The sequence below is a fragment of the Scyliorhinus canicula genome, unplaced genomic scaffold (genome assembly GCF_902713615.1).
Source record: "Scyliorhinus canicula unplaced genomic scaffold, sScyCan1.1, whole genome shotgun sequence".
Taxonomy (NCBI): domain Eukaryota; kingdom Metazoa; phylum Chordata; class Chondrichthyes; order Carcharhiniformes; family Scyliorhinidae; genus Scyliorhinus; species Scyliorhinus canicula.
Window position 1 is genome coordinate 395,913 of NW_024055870.1, and position 15,374 is coordinate 411,286.

General features: G+C 44.9%; 1 pseudogene; it reads right to left on the reverse strand.

Moving 5' to 3' along the window:
- Positions 1-13,120: 13,120 nt before the first annotated feature.
- LOC119961242 lies at positions 13,121-13,238 on the reverse strand (annotated as a pseudogene).
- Between the last annotated feature and the right edge of the window lie 2,136 nt (positions 13,239-15,374).

Genomic DNA, 15,374 nt, shown 5'->3' on the forward strand with positions numbered 1-15,374 from the left:
ATGCCATTCTGTGTCTGAGAATGTTTGAGAATGTATTATTCCCCCCCCCCCCCCGCACCAGACACTAATCTGGGATGGCAGGGTTTGGGCTCCGGAGCAATAGGTCATAAGGTGAGAAAATTGAGGGAGAACTCGGGAATGGGGCTAGTATGGCTCTGATAAAGAGCAGACAGGGAGATGTTGCTGAAAACAGCGGGAATGGTTGCCTGAGGTGCATATATTTTAATGCAAGAAGTATTGCGTGTAATGCAGATGAACTTAGAGCTTGGACTAATTCTTGGAACTATGATGTTGCCATTACAGAGACTTGGTTGAGGGAAGGACAGGATTGGCAGCTAAACGTTCCAGGATTTAGATGTTTCAGGCGGGAAGAGGGAGATGTAAAAGGGGGAGGAGTTGCGCCACTGGTTAGTGAGAATATCACAGCTGTACAACGGGAGGACTAATCCCAAGCCGGAATCGAACCTGGGACACTGAAGCTGTGAAGCAATTGTGCTATCCACAATGCTACTGTGCTGCAGTGTATGGGGAGTTATATCAGTGTGGGATTGTACAGTGTATGGTGGGAGGTTTATATCAGTGTGAGTTTGTACAGCATGTGGGAGAGGGTTATATCAGTGTAGGATTGGACAGTGTATGGGGGAGCATTATATCAGTGTGGGATTGTACAGTGTTTGGGAGAGGGTTATATCAGTGTGGGATTGTATAGTGTGTGGGGTGTAATATCAGTGTGGGATTGTATAGTGTATGGGGAGGGCTATATCAGTGTGGGATTGTACAGTGTATTGGGGAGGCGTATATCAGTGTGAGGTTGTACAGTAAATGGGGAGTATTATATCACTGTGGGATTGTGAAGTGTATGGGGAGGTTTAAGACGTGGCAGATTCCAGACCCGTGTCATGCTCGTCCTGTGCAATGTGGGAGCTCAGGGCACGTCCACTGTTCCGGGCCCCTTCTCGTGCAAGAAGTGTGTTAAGTTGCATCTCCTGTTAGACCGCATGACGGCTCTGCAGCTGCGGATAGACTCACTTTGGAGCATCCGCAATGCTGAGGATGTCGTGGAAGCACGACGAAGGTAGTTGGTCACACCGCAGGTGAACGTTACTGAGGGAGCTAGAAAATGGGTGACCAAAAGACAGGGCAAGAGTGGGAAGGTAGTGTAGGTTTCCCCTGCGACCATCCCCCGCATAACAGATGTACCTCTTTGGATACTGTTGAGGGAGATGGCGCACCAGGGGAAGGCAGCAACAGAAAGGTTCATGGCACCGTGGCTGGCTCTGCTGTGCAGCAGAGCAGGAAGAGGAATGGTAGGGCTATAGTTATAGGGGACTCAATGTAAGGGGAATAGGCAGGCGGTTCTGCGGACGCAATCGAGGCTCCAGGATGGTATGTTGCCTCCCTGGTGCAAGGGTCAAGAATGTCACGGAGCGGCTGAAGGGGATTTGAGGGGGGGGGGGGGGGGTTGCGGTGTACAGCCTGCTGTCGTGCTGCACATAGACACGAACGATATAGGAAAAACTGGACGGGAGAAGCTGAATTCAGGGAGTTAGGAGTTAAATTAAAAAGTAAAAAGTCAGACCTCAAAGGTAGTAATCTCAGAATTGCCAACAGTGCCACGAGCTAGTCAGAGTAGGAATGTCAGGATAGATGGGATGAATGCGTGGCTTGAGAGATGGTGCAACAGGGAGGGATTCAAATTCCTGGGGCATTGAAAATGAAATAAAATGAAATGAAAATCGCTTATTGTCACGAGTAGGCTTCAATGAAGTTACTGTGAAAAGTCGCTAGTTTCCACATTCCGGCGCCTGTTCTGGGAAGATGGTACGGGAATTGAACCGTGCTGATGGCCTTTCTTGGTCTGCTTTAAAAGCCAGCGATTTTGCCCAGTGTGCTAACCCAGCCCATTGGAACCGGTTCTGCGGGAGGTTGGACCAGTACAAACCGGATGGTCTGCACCTGGGCAGGACTGCAACCGATGTCCTGGGGGGGGGGGGGGGGGGGGGGGTGTTTGCTATAGCGGTTGGGGAGGGTTTAAACTAATGTGGCAGGGGGATGGGAACCGATGCAGGAAGTTGGATGGTAGTAAAACAGGGACAGAAGCAGAAGGAAGTAAGCGGGAAAGTGTAAGGCAGGCAAGCCAGTCAAAAATCAAAAAGGGCGATAGTACAAGATACAGTGACGGAGGGGAGCTCAGTCAGTAATGCTAATAGGAATAAAGCAGGAAGTAAAACATTAATGCCAAGCGACGCGGCAGGTTGTTACATGAAGATATGGGTTCAATGACAAGGAAAATTACGAGAAAAGTTAAGAGGAAATATAACTTAGGACAGGTTACTGATCGAGATGTTAAGATTCAAAACAGGTAAAAAAAAAAGCCAACATCAGTGTACTTTACCAGACTGCTCGTAGTATTTGGAGTAAGGTAAATGAGTTGATGGCGCAAATAATCGTGAATGACTATGACTTCGTGGCCATTACTGAAACATGGTTAAAGGATGGTCACAACTAGGAGTTAAATATCCAACGGTATCAAACTATTCGGAAGGATAGAATGGATGGTATGGGAGGAGGTGCAGCTCTGTGATTGACGGATGACATCCGGGCAATTCTAAGTGATGACATCGGTGATATGGAGTATAAGGTTGAAACCATTTAGGTGGAAATCAGGAATAATAAGGCGAAACATTCACTGATAGGAGTAATCTGTAGGCCACCAAATTGTAACATTATGGGTGCGGCAGGCAATAAACAAAGAAATAATGGTTGCATGTAGAAATGGTACAGCAGTTATCATGGGGGAAATATAACCTACATGTCAATTGGTTTAACCAGGTCGGTCAAGGCAGCCTTGAGGAGGAGTTTATAGAACGTATCCACGATAGTTTCCTCGAACAGTATGTGATGGAACCTACGAGGGAACAAGCGGTCCTAGATCTTGTCCTGTGTAATGAGACAGGATTGATTCATGATCTCATAGTTAGGGATCTACTCGGAAGGAGCGATCAGAATATGGTGGAACTTAAAATACAAATGGATTGTGAGAAGGTAAAATCAAATAATCGTGTTTTGTGCTTAAACAAAGGAGATTATAATGGGATGAGAGAAGACATAGCTAAGGTAGATTGGGAGCAAATACTTTATGGTGGAACAGCTGAGGAACAGTGGAGAACCTTCCAAACGATTTTTCACAGTGCTCAGCAAATGTTTAGGGCAGCATGGTAGCATGGTGGTTAGCATAAATGCTTCACAGCTCCAGGGTCCTATGTTCGATTCCCGGCTGGGTCACTGTCTGTGTGGAGTCTGCACGTCCTCCCCGTGTGTGCGTGGGTTTCCTCCGGGTGCTCCGGTTTCCTCCCACAGTCCAAAGATATGCGGGTTAGGTGGATTGGCCATGCTAAATTGCCCGTAGTGTCCTAAAAAAGTAAGGTTAAGGGGGGGTTGTTGGGTTACGGGTATAGGGGGATACGTGGGTTTGAGTAGGGTGATCATTGCTCGGCACAACATTGAGGGCCGAAGGGCCTGTTCTGTGCTGTACTGTTCTATATTCTATGTTCTATGTTTATACCAAAAAATGTAAGGACGGTCGAAAGATGGAAAATGGATCATGGATATCTGAGGAAATAAGGGAGAGTATCAAATTGAAGGAAAAAGCATCCAGTGGCTAAGTTTAGTGGGAGACTAGAGGGCGGGGAAATCTTTCGGGGGCAACAGAAAGCTACTAAAAAACTATAAAGAAGAGTAGGATAGATTATGAGTAAACTTGCTCAGAATATACAACAGATAGAACATAGAACATAGAACAGTACAGCACAGAACAGGCCCTTCGGCCCTCGATGTTGTGCCGAGCAATGATCACCCTACTTAAACCCACGTAACCCGTATACCCGTAACCCAACAATCCCCCCATTAACCTTACACTACGGGCAATTTAGCATGGCCAATCCACCTAACCCGCACATCTTTGGACTGTGGGAGGAAACCGGAGCACCCGGAGGAAACCCACGCACACACGGGGAGGACGTGCAGACTCCACACAGACAGTGACCCAGCCGGGAATCGAACCTGGGACCCTGGAGCTGTGAAGCATTGATGCTAACCACCATGCTACCGTGAGGCCCCCATAGTAAATGTTTCTACAAATATATAAAAGAAAAAAGAGTGGCTAAGGTAAATATTGGTCCTTTAGAGGATGAGAAGGGACGCTTAAGAATAGGAGATGAGGAAATGGCTGAGAAACTAAACACGTTGTTTTGGTCAGTATTCACAGTGGAAGGCACAACTTACATGCCAGCGACTTATAGAAATGAGGCTATAAGAGGTGAGGGCCCTGCGAGGATTGTTATCACTCAGGAGGTAGTGATGGGCAAGCTAATGGGGCTATAAGTAGACAGGTCTCCTGGCCCTGATGGAATACATCCCAGAGTGCTAATAGAGGTGGCTGGGGAAATTGCAAATGCACCAGTGATAATTTACCAAATTTCACTAGACTCTGGGGTGGTCACGGCGGATTGGAAATTAGCAAACGTCACCCCACTGTTTAAAAAAAGAGGTAGGCAGAGAGCGCGTTATTATATGCTAGTGGGCTTAACTTCGGTAGTTGGGAAGATGCTGGAATCTATCATCAAGGAAGAAATAGCGAGGTATCTGGATAGAAATTATCCCATTGGGCAGACGGAGCATGGGTTCATAAAGGGCAGGTCGTGCCAAACTAATTTAGTGTAATTTTTTGAGGACATTACCAGTGCAGTAGATAACGGGAGCCAATGGATGTGGTATATCTGGATTTCCAGAAAAAGATGCATGGCATTAAGGGTAAAGTGGATAGAGGATTGGTTAATACTAGAAAGCAAAGAATGGGGTTTAATGGATGTTTCTCTGGTTGTCAATCAGTAGCTAGTGGTGTCACTCAGGGATCAGTGTTGGGCCCATAAGTGTTCACAATTTACATGGTTGATTTGGAGATGGGGACCAAGGGTAATGCGTCCAATTTTGCAGATTACACTAAGATGAGTGGAAAAGCGCAAAGTGCAGAGAATCCAGGAAATCTGCAGAGGGATTTGGATCGATTAAGTTAATTGGCTATGGTCTGGCAGATGGAATACAATGTTGTCAAATGTGACGTTATCGATTTTGGTATGAATAACAGCAAATGGGATTATCATTTAAATGATAAAATATTAAAACAATGCTGCTGTGCAGACAGACCTGGGTGTGCTCGTGCATATGTCGCAAGAAGTTAGTTTACAGGTGCAAAAGTTGATTAAGAAGGCAGATGGAATTTTGTCCTTCATTGCTCGAGGGATGAAATTTAAGACTAGGGCGGTTATGCTGCAATTGTATAAGGTGTTAGTGAGGCCACGCCTGGAGGATTGTGTTCAGTTTTGGTCTCCTTATCTGAGAAAGGACGTACTGGCGCTGGAGAGTGTGCAGCGGAGATTCACGAGGATAATACCAGATCTGGTGATGGATGACGAGGAGAGGTTGAGTAGACTGGGACTGTACTCGTTGGAATTTAGAAAGGTGAGGGGGGCTCTTATAGAAACATTTAAAATTATGAAGGGAATAGATAGGATAGATGTCGGCAGGTTGTTTCCACTGGTGGGTGAAAGCATAACTAGGGGACATAGTGTCAAAATAAGGGGAAGTAGATTTAGGATTGAGTTTAGGAAGAACGTCTTCACCCAAAGGGTTGTGAATCTATGGAATTCCTTGCCCAGTAAAGCAGCTGAGGCTACTTCATTAAATGGTTTTAAGAGAAAGATAGATAGTTTTTGAATAATAAAGGGATTAAGGGTTATGGTTTCCGGGCCGGAAAGTGGAGCTGAGTCCACAAAAGATCAGCCATGATCTCATTGAATCTCCTTGGTCCTTTAGAGGATGAGAAGGTACGCTTAAGAATGGGAGATGAGGAAATGGAAATGGCTCGTAATTCTTATGTTTTTATGGTAAATAACTAATTCACTCTCACAGTTTTGGAATCGGTCTGCTGACCTGTATGACTGAATGAATCCGATATATTTTAAAAAGAATGTGACCTGTATACTCTAAGTTGATTCAGTAACCACGTTTCACTGTTGTTTAACCTATTATCTGATTTTTAAATCAATTAATTTGTGTCGATTTCCGAATAGAATGCTTTGATTTTATGTTAATGTTCAGCCTGATTCTCTGACTCCAATACTTTCACACCGTCATTTCCTTGTGTATTGGAGAAAATTATCGATCCAGGGACTACTAAGCAACTGACACTAAGCTTCATTGGAATGGTCACAATACATCTCTGTTGATCGTGATTCATCTGCCATCAATATGCTTTCAAAAACAAAAACAAGGAACAAAGAGAAGTCCAGCACAGGAACAGGCCCTCCGAACCTCCACGCCTATAGTGACCATGCTGCCCGTCTAAACTAAAATCTACACTTCCAGGGTTCGTATCCCTCTATTCCCATCCTATTCATGTATTTGTCAAGATGCCCCTTAAATGTCACTATCGTCCCTGCTTCCACCACCTCGTCCGGCAGCGAGTTCCATGCACCCACTGCCCTCTGTGTAAAAAGAGTACCTCGTACATCTCCTTTAAATCTTGCCAATCGCTGCTTAAATTTATGCCCCAAGTACTTTACCCCCCTACCCTGGGGAAATGCCTCTGACTATCAACTGTCTCTGCTCCTCATAATGTTGTTGACGTCTATCAGGTCGCCTCTCAACCTCCGTCGTTGCAGTGAGAATAAACCAAGTTTATTCAACCTCTCCTCAGAGCTAATGCCCTCCATACCAGGCAACATCCTGGTAAATCTCTTCTGCATCCTCTCTAAAGCCTCGACATCCTTCTGGTCGTGTGCCCACCAGAATTGAACACTTTCAATGTGAATGTGACTGTGAACTTAAACCTATAACTTCCGCTCTGATTTCGCTTATTTAAATGGAGAATGACAATTCCAGCAAACATCCTTGGGCCGCCACTTGCCGACGCCTATGGACATGAGTAACAACCTTGTATCCCTCCTCCCCTTTTCCTCTCGGTTTGTAGTTCGCTGTCCATCCAAATGTGTGCTCTACTTCGACTTGCCCTGGGAGTAATTCGATGACTGTTCTATTGGAATTTACCAACAGCCTTCATAAAATCGAAATATGTTGTACCTATCATTCGAATCTAAACCACAGTTTCGGATTACGCATTCCAAGAATTCAACATAATTGCCCAAAAATGCTTTGATTTTGTGTAGGTAGTAACTACACATTATTGCAATGGAAGCTGTCTTAGTCCACTGTGCTAAACCAGCCCCCTCTCCATATTTATCCATTATATTTCTCATGCTACGAAATTTAAATCATTGCCATTTGATTCTGCCTCTGCTGTCCCAAAGACAACTGATCTTCTTCTTCAAAACTCACAGAAGGCTATTTCCATTTTTGTCTGCCTCGCCCTTCCTGTTCTGAATTAGAGCCAGAAGTGTCATTTGCATGCAGATACCAGGAGGCACTGTCTCCATGAGGTTCCGTCCACCATCTGCTTGCGGCAATTTCTGACTAATCCATTTATAATTGTTCAGTTCAGTTTCACACACTCACCATTCCAACTGGAGTACCTCCGTTCACACTTGCTCTGGCCTGCGAAATCGCATGATCCTGGTCCTGTTCCATATCTAAGGAACTCGTTATATACGGTAAATGTTGACCAGAGTGCAAACATTGCTATAGTCCACACTCCAATTGCATGGCTTCAGCCGTCTTCCTGTGAGCGAGCCAAACTACCATTGTGTTGGGAAATGTCGATATATTTTTGTTCCAATCATCCTCAATTAACCAGTTCACATTTGTCTTTGGAAACTGATGACCGTTTGTGCCACATCCTTCATTTTCTTTGAACTACAACATTTTTTCAACTGAGTAGATAAATTCCAACCAACCTCCCGTTTCACACATTGCTCTTCTTACACTTTCATTCCCTTCCTCAATATCTCCTCCCTCATTTCAGAAACCTGCATGCTCACCAACTGCTCTCACAAGCTCAGTGACACCAGCATCTCCACTGATTATCCTTTTGCGCTCCCCACTTTCAGCAAATTCTGTCCAATATCTAGCATTCCCCAACCTCCCTTCCACCTGTTCTGAGGATACCATTCACACCAGCTCTTCTGAAATTTCTTCCCTTCAAGAAAGCTTCAGGGTAATTAACGATAGGTTTGTCTATCCGACATCCAGCTGCTCGGATATGTTCTGAAAGGATAATAATAGTTGTAAAGTCCTTTCAGCTCCATTCACTCATATCTGAATAACAACACCCGCGCCTGCGTACACCCTTTCCATTTTTACGTGTTTAACTCCTTCCATTTGCTGCCAGAACCATGATAAAGTTCTATGTGTCCTTAACCTCCAGACCGGCAGTATTCCCACTGAATGCATCAACCTCTTCTATTTGGATTACGCCCAGCCAAGTTCACCAGCAGGTCCTCCCTTTGCCTTCCTGACTCCCATTCAGTTACCTGGTCCACTCTTCATCCAAATCCAACACCTGGCGCTCAGTTTCATCCTGTGCAATCTCAGGGTATGTGAACATTGTGCATATGCCGCCCGCCATTTCATTTTTCAAGATTCAAAACTCCACCTTTGGGTGAAACAACGATCGCTTTGAACTCCCAACAATTCACTCGCCGATTTCGCTGCTGAGGATGGAGTCCACTGGGAGGTGTAGGTTCCATGCCATCTTTGCTGAATCCCCCATTCGTGCGGCAGGAGTCAGCCTGAGATTCCCATTATATTGGAGAGTCAGACTTTTTCCCAGGGAAGAGGGGTGAATTACTAGGGGGCATAGGTTTAAGGTGCGAGGGGCAAGGTTTAGAGGAGATTTACGTGGCAAGTGTTTTACACAGAGTGTAGTGGGTGCCTCGAACTCGCTGCCGGAGGAGGTGGTGAAAGCAGGGACGATAGTGACGTTTAAAGGACATCTTGACAAATACAAGAACAGGATGGGAATAGAGGGTTACGGACCCCAGAAGTGCAGAATATTTTAATTTAGACGGGCAGAGTGGTCAGCACAGGCTTGGAGGATCGAAGTGCCTGTTCCTGTGCTGTACCTTTCTTTGTTCTTTGTTCTTTGTTCTTCTTTCCCTGCTATTCTGCATCCCACTATCAGAATGGCAGTTTGATCTGCTCTTCATTTTGCCTTTTGAATTTAACCGTGAATTGACCTGTTTCAGATCATAAGCAGTGCTCCTCTACTCTGGAATGATCTGTGCTGGTCCTGGTTGCAGGCAGCACCAGAGGGGTGCCGTGTTTAGGGTTGTTGCTTGTGTTGAGGATCCATTGTTTGTGCTCCACCGCTTTCCCATCACCTCGTCTGCACAAGGTGCCTGATTCCCAATAGGTAAGGGAATTCCCAGACAATTCAGCACAATTCCAGAAGGAAGGTGCGCACGAGTTTCAGATTTAATAGCTGAACGGGTGGTCGAAGTACCTGATTTCCGAACTGTCTCACACAATGTAAATCGCTGGCTTAGAAAGCAGACCAAGGCAGGCCAGCAGAACGGTTCAATTCCCGTACCAACCTCCCTGAACAGGTGCCGGAATGTGACGACTAGGAGCTTTTCACAGTAACTTCATTTGAAGCCTACTTATGAAATAAGCGATTTTCATTTCGTTTTTCGTTTCAATACTGTACCCCAGTGTATTGCACTGACAGACCCGTCCTCATCAGTATGGTACCCCAGTGTTATACAGAGACAGATTCGTCCCCATCAGTACTGCATCCTAGTGTTATACAGTGGTAGACACATCTCCACCAGTAGTGTACCCCAGTGTTATACATTGACATACCTGTCCCCCCAGTACTGTACCCCAGTGTTATACAGTTGCTGACCCATCCCCACAAGTACTGTACCCCAGTGTTATGCAGTGACATACCCATCCCCACCAGTACGGACCAAAGTGTTATGCAGTGACAGACCCGTCCCCACCAGTACTGTACCCCAGTGTTATACAGTTGCTGATCCATCCCCACAAGTACTGTAGCCCTGTGTTATTCAGTGACATACCCATCCCCATCAGTACGGACCCATGTGTTATACTGTGACAGACCCGTCCCCACCAGTAATGTACCCCAGTTTTATACAGTGACAGAGCCGTCCCCACCAGTACCCCAGTGATATACAGTTAGAGACTCGTCCGCACCATTAGGGGCTTGTTTAGCACAGGGCTAAGTAGCTGACTTTTAAAGCAGACCTAGTCAGGCCAGCAGAACGGTTCAATTCCCCTCCCAGCCTCCCCGAATAGGCGCCGGAATGTGGCCACTATGGGCTTTTCACAGTAACTTCATTTGAAGCCTACTTGTGACAATGAGTGATTTTTAGTTCCTTTTTTTCTCATTTCAATTGATCCTGGGGCGGGGGTGGGGGGGGGGGGGGTGGGGGGGGGGGGGGGAAGGGTGCTGTACGTGTTCATCCGCAGGGTCTCTGATGATGATGGGAGGTCTTGGAAACGAATGTGGGAATGTTCCGGAATGCGACCCGATTCCCAGGCCTCAAATACTTTAAATCAAAAACAAAGTTTATTCTGCGAATTCAGTTAATATTTCGCGAAACACACATAGTTAGCATCTTTATCAACTATAAGGATGAATACCCAACACAGCTACAGCACTGTATACATATATATATATAACGTAATAACTTCCCTTCCAATTATTTCAATTTGATAACATCCACTAAACCAGGAAAACTCTTTTACCAAAAACAGTAGGCCTGAATTCTTACCAGAAAACAGTTAGCACTTTCAAATTGTCAAGTGCTCTGGACTCATTTTAACATGCAGAGAGGCTAAAGAAACCTTCTTTGTCTGAATCCAGCTTCCAACAGTGTAAACCGAAAGTAAAACACAGAGCCACCGTCCAGCTTCAGCCACACCATGACATCACTGCAGACATTTGAGAAGACAATACATTTCTTAAGGGGACACCCCAATGGCACCTCCACCAAGAAGAAAAATAAATCATCAACTTCAAGATGGTTTCATTTTTGACCTTTTCATTTTCCTTTCAGAAAAGCTGAGAATAAATATACACTTTTTATAAAACAAAAACAAAACAGGCAACCATTCATAAGAATACGGTCCATTTTAGTTCATCTTCCACCATTGAACCTGCTGCTCTTCATTACATTCGCGATAATGCATTGGATTATGATCAATACATATAATTATTTCAGGCCACTTGCTGGTCACATAAATGTGAAAATGTTGCAAAGGCACCACAAGTCTCAAAGTCTCCGTCTCAATCGTTGAATACTTCCTCTGGTGATTATACAATTTCTTGGAAAAATATCCAATACCTTCACCGTCTTCTTGCAAGAGCACAGCACCTACACCTCACTCGCGTCAACAGCTACTTCGAATTGTTGTGCGTAATTTGAGGTAGCCAACACAGGAGAATTGGTTAAGACAGCCTTCAGACCGTCAAATGCCTGTTGATTCTCCGCTGTCCACTGACATTTGTGACGGTTCTTCAGCAAGTCCATCAGTGGAGCAACCACACTCCTATAATACGACACATATTTTCAATAACATCCGCTCATCCCAAGAAATCGCATTATTTCCGTTGTGTAAAGGGTATTGGAAACTCCCAAATAACTTTCGTTTTCACACCGCTTGGGACCATTCGACCCTGTCTGATTGTGTCGTGACTTGGGCTTCGTCAAATTTACTTGAAAATGAAAATCGCTTGTTGTCACAAGTAGGCTTCAAATGAAGTTACTGCAAAAAACGTCTGGTCGTACTTTGCATCTGTATTCACCAAGGTGAGGGACATGACGCGTGTTGAGGCTGGGGATGGATGGTTAACTACTCCAGGTCAAGTCGGCATAAGGAAGGGGGACGTTTTGGGTATTCTAAAAGGCAGTAAGGTGGACAAGTCCCCAGGAACGGATGGGATCTATTCCAGTTTACTGAAGTAAGCGAGGGACGAAATAGGCTTTAACAGATGTCTTTGCAGCATCGTTGAGCACGGATGAGGTCCCGGAGGACTGGAAATTGCTAATGCTTTCCCTTTGTTTAAGAAGGGTAGCAGGGATAATCCAGGAAATTATAGACCTGTGAGCTTGCCGTTAGTGGTAGGCAAACTGTTGGAGAATGTACTGAGGGATTGGATCTATTCACATTTGGAAGAAAATAGACTTACCAGTGATAGAAGAAGGACCTGAAGAAGGAGCCGTGCTCCGAAAGCTCGTGTTTGAAATAAACCTGTTGGACTTTAACCTGGTGTTGTAAGACTTCTTACTGTGCTCACCCCAGTCCAACGCCGGCATCTCCACATCATGGTTACCAGTGATAGGCAGCGTGGTTTTGTGCAGGGAAGGTCATGTATTACAAACCTAATAGAATTATTTGAGAAAGTGACAAAGTTAATTGGCGAGGGAAGGGCTGTAGATGTCATATACATGGCCTTCAGTAAGGCGTTTGATAAAGTTTCCCATGGCAGGTTGATGGAGAAAGTGACGTCGTAGGGGGTTCAGGGTGTACTAGCTAGATGGATAAGGAACTGGATGGGCAACAGGAGACAGAGAGAAGTGGTGGAAGGGAGTGTCTCAAAATGGAGAATGGTGACTAGTGGTGTTCCACAGGGATACGTGCTCTGACCACTGTTGTTTGTGGCATACATAAATGATCTGGAGGAAGGTATAGCTGGACTAATTAGCAAGTTTGCAGATGACACTACGATAGGTTGAGTTGCAGATAGCGAGGAGGACTTTCAGAGAATACAGCCGAATATAGTTACATTGGAGAGTTGGGCAGAGAAATGGCAGATGGAGTTCAATCCAGGCATATGCGAGGTGATGCATTTTGGAAGATCTAATTGAAGAGCGGACTATATGGTCAATGGAAGAGTCCTGGGGAATTTTGATGTACAGAGAGATCTAGGAGTTTCTCTCCATTGAAATGAAATGAAATGAAATGGAAATCGCTTACTGTCTCAAGTAGGCTTCAAATTAAGTTACTGTGAAAAGTCCCTAGTCGCCACATTCCGGCGCCTTTTCGGGGAGGCTGGTACGGGAATTGAACCATGCTGCTGGCTTGCCTTGTTCTGCTTTCAAAGCCAGCGATTTTGCCCTGTGCTAAACCAGCGCCTAAAAGCCTACGGCACCTGGTATTCCCAGGCGGTCCACCATCCAAGTACTAACCAGGCAGGAGTCTGCTTAGTTTCCGAGATGGACGTGATCGGGATTCTTCAGACTAGTATGGCCGTAGGTTCATTGCATCCTGAAGGTGGCAAAGCAGGTCGATAGAGTGGCCAAGAAGGCATACAGCATGCTTGCCTTCATTGGTCCAGGTATTGAATACAAGAGTCGCTGGTCATGTTACAGATGTATAGGACTTTGGCTAGGCCACATTTGGAATACTGCGTGCAGTTCTGGTCGCCACATAACCAGAAGGTGGTGGATGCTTTAGAAAGGTGCAGAGGAGGTTCACCGGGATGTTGCGTGGTCTGGAGGGTTCTAGCTATGAAGAAAGGTTGAGTAGAGTAGGATTGTTTTCGTTGGAAAGACAGGGGTTGAAGGGGGACCTGATTGAGGTCTACGAAGTTATGAGAGGTATGGACAGGGTGGATTGCAACAAGCTTTTACCAAGAGTGGGGGAGTCAATTACAAGGGGTCACGATTTCAAGGTGAGAGGGGGAAAGTTCAAGGGAGATATGCGTGGGAAACTTTTACGCAGAGCAGGTGTTAGAGGCGGCATGATACGTCTAGCCAGATATATGAACGGGCGGGGAACAGAGGGATGTAGGTCCTTGGAAAATAGGCGACAGGTTTAGATAAATGTTCTGGATCTGATCGGGCTGAGAGGTTTGTTCCTGTGCTGTATTTTCTTTGTTCTGTTTTCTGGTCGCCACATTCCGGCGCCTGTTCTGGTAGGCTGGTACGGGGATTGAACTTTGCCTTGGTCTGCTTTCAAAGCCAGCGAGTTAGCCCTGTGTTCAACCAGCCCATGGCTTGGTTTACCATCAAACCCGCCTCCTGATGTCGATCGAAAAACTCCATCAGATGTTTTAAATGTTTTTTCCATGTCTGACTAAAAATCACCACATCATTGATGTATGCGGCACAATTTGGTAATCCTGAAACAACTTTGTTAGTTAACCTTTGAAATGTGGCTGGGGCGTTTTTCATGCCAAGTGGCACAACTTTGAATTGGTATATACCATCTGTAGTCACAGAAGCAGAAATCTCCTTCGCCCTTTCGGATAAAGATACCTGCCAGGAACGTTTAAGTAAATCCAATTTGGTGATAAAAGCTGATTGTCCCAATTTCTCAATGCAATCCTCCAAGCATGGGATAGAATAAGAGTCTGTTCTTGTAACTGCATTAACCTTTCTATAGTCCACACACAATTACTATGTGTGAGCTCCATTGGCTGCAACGCACATACCTTTTCATTTAGCTGTGGAAGGAGCAGTGCTCCGAAAGCTAGTGTTTGAAACAAACCTGTTGGACTCTAATCTGGTGTTGTAAGACTTCTTACTCTGCTCATCCCAGTCCAACGCCGGCATCACCACATCACATCACTTATGCCATTTGTAAACATACTTTCAATGTCTTTGTTAACCTGTGCCAATTTTATAGGTCTATATGTATGTTGTTTAATTGGAACAGCATTACCCACATCTTCGTCATGTATGGCCATTTAGTACTTCCCAATTTATCTCTACAAACGTGCCCACGTGGTATAAATAACTCTTTCAGGTCAGTGTGTTTTTCCTCTGGGAGATAACTCAACAAATTGTCCCAATTTTTAAGAACATTATTATAATTCTTGGACATATTTAAATAGATTCCAGCAAGCCTTTGACTATGACGCTCATGCTCACTATCCTCATCACTATCCTCAAACCGCCTTTCACTTTTCATGGCCATTTTCAAAAGTTCAAAATCTCTCTCTTTTTCCCTTTCTTCTCTCCCTTTTTCTTTTACCTCTCTAATCTCTTTCTGTCTCTTTTTATTATTACTGATCTATACCTCCCATTCTCTCTGTTTTTGTTCTGCTCGGGCTATTATTTATTTTAACCTAATTTCGTATTCAAGCTTCTTTAATTCTTTTTCATGTTCAAGTTGCTTGATCTGCAATTGTATACTTGCCATTTCCAATGAGTCTGACTGTATCTTATGCAATTTTCAATGCTCAGGCAATGTTAACTGCAGTGTTTTTGCGAAATCGAAAAGCATTTGTTTCGTCCCTGCATGCAATCCTTTCCACACCAGAAAATATCTGAGCCTCTAAAAGAGCCATTGTCAACAACACACTCAGACCTAAGATGTAAAACTACACCTGAAAAGCAAACACAAAAATGCTCACCCCTCACTGACTTTAAGTTGACTAAGCCAACCCA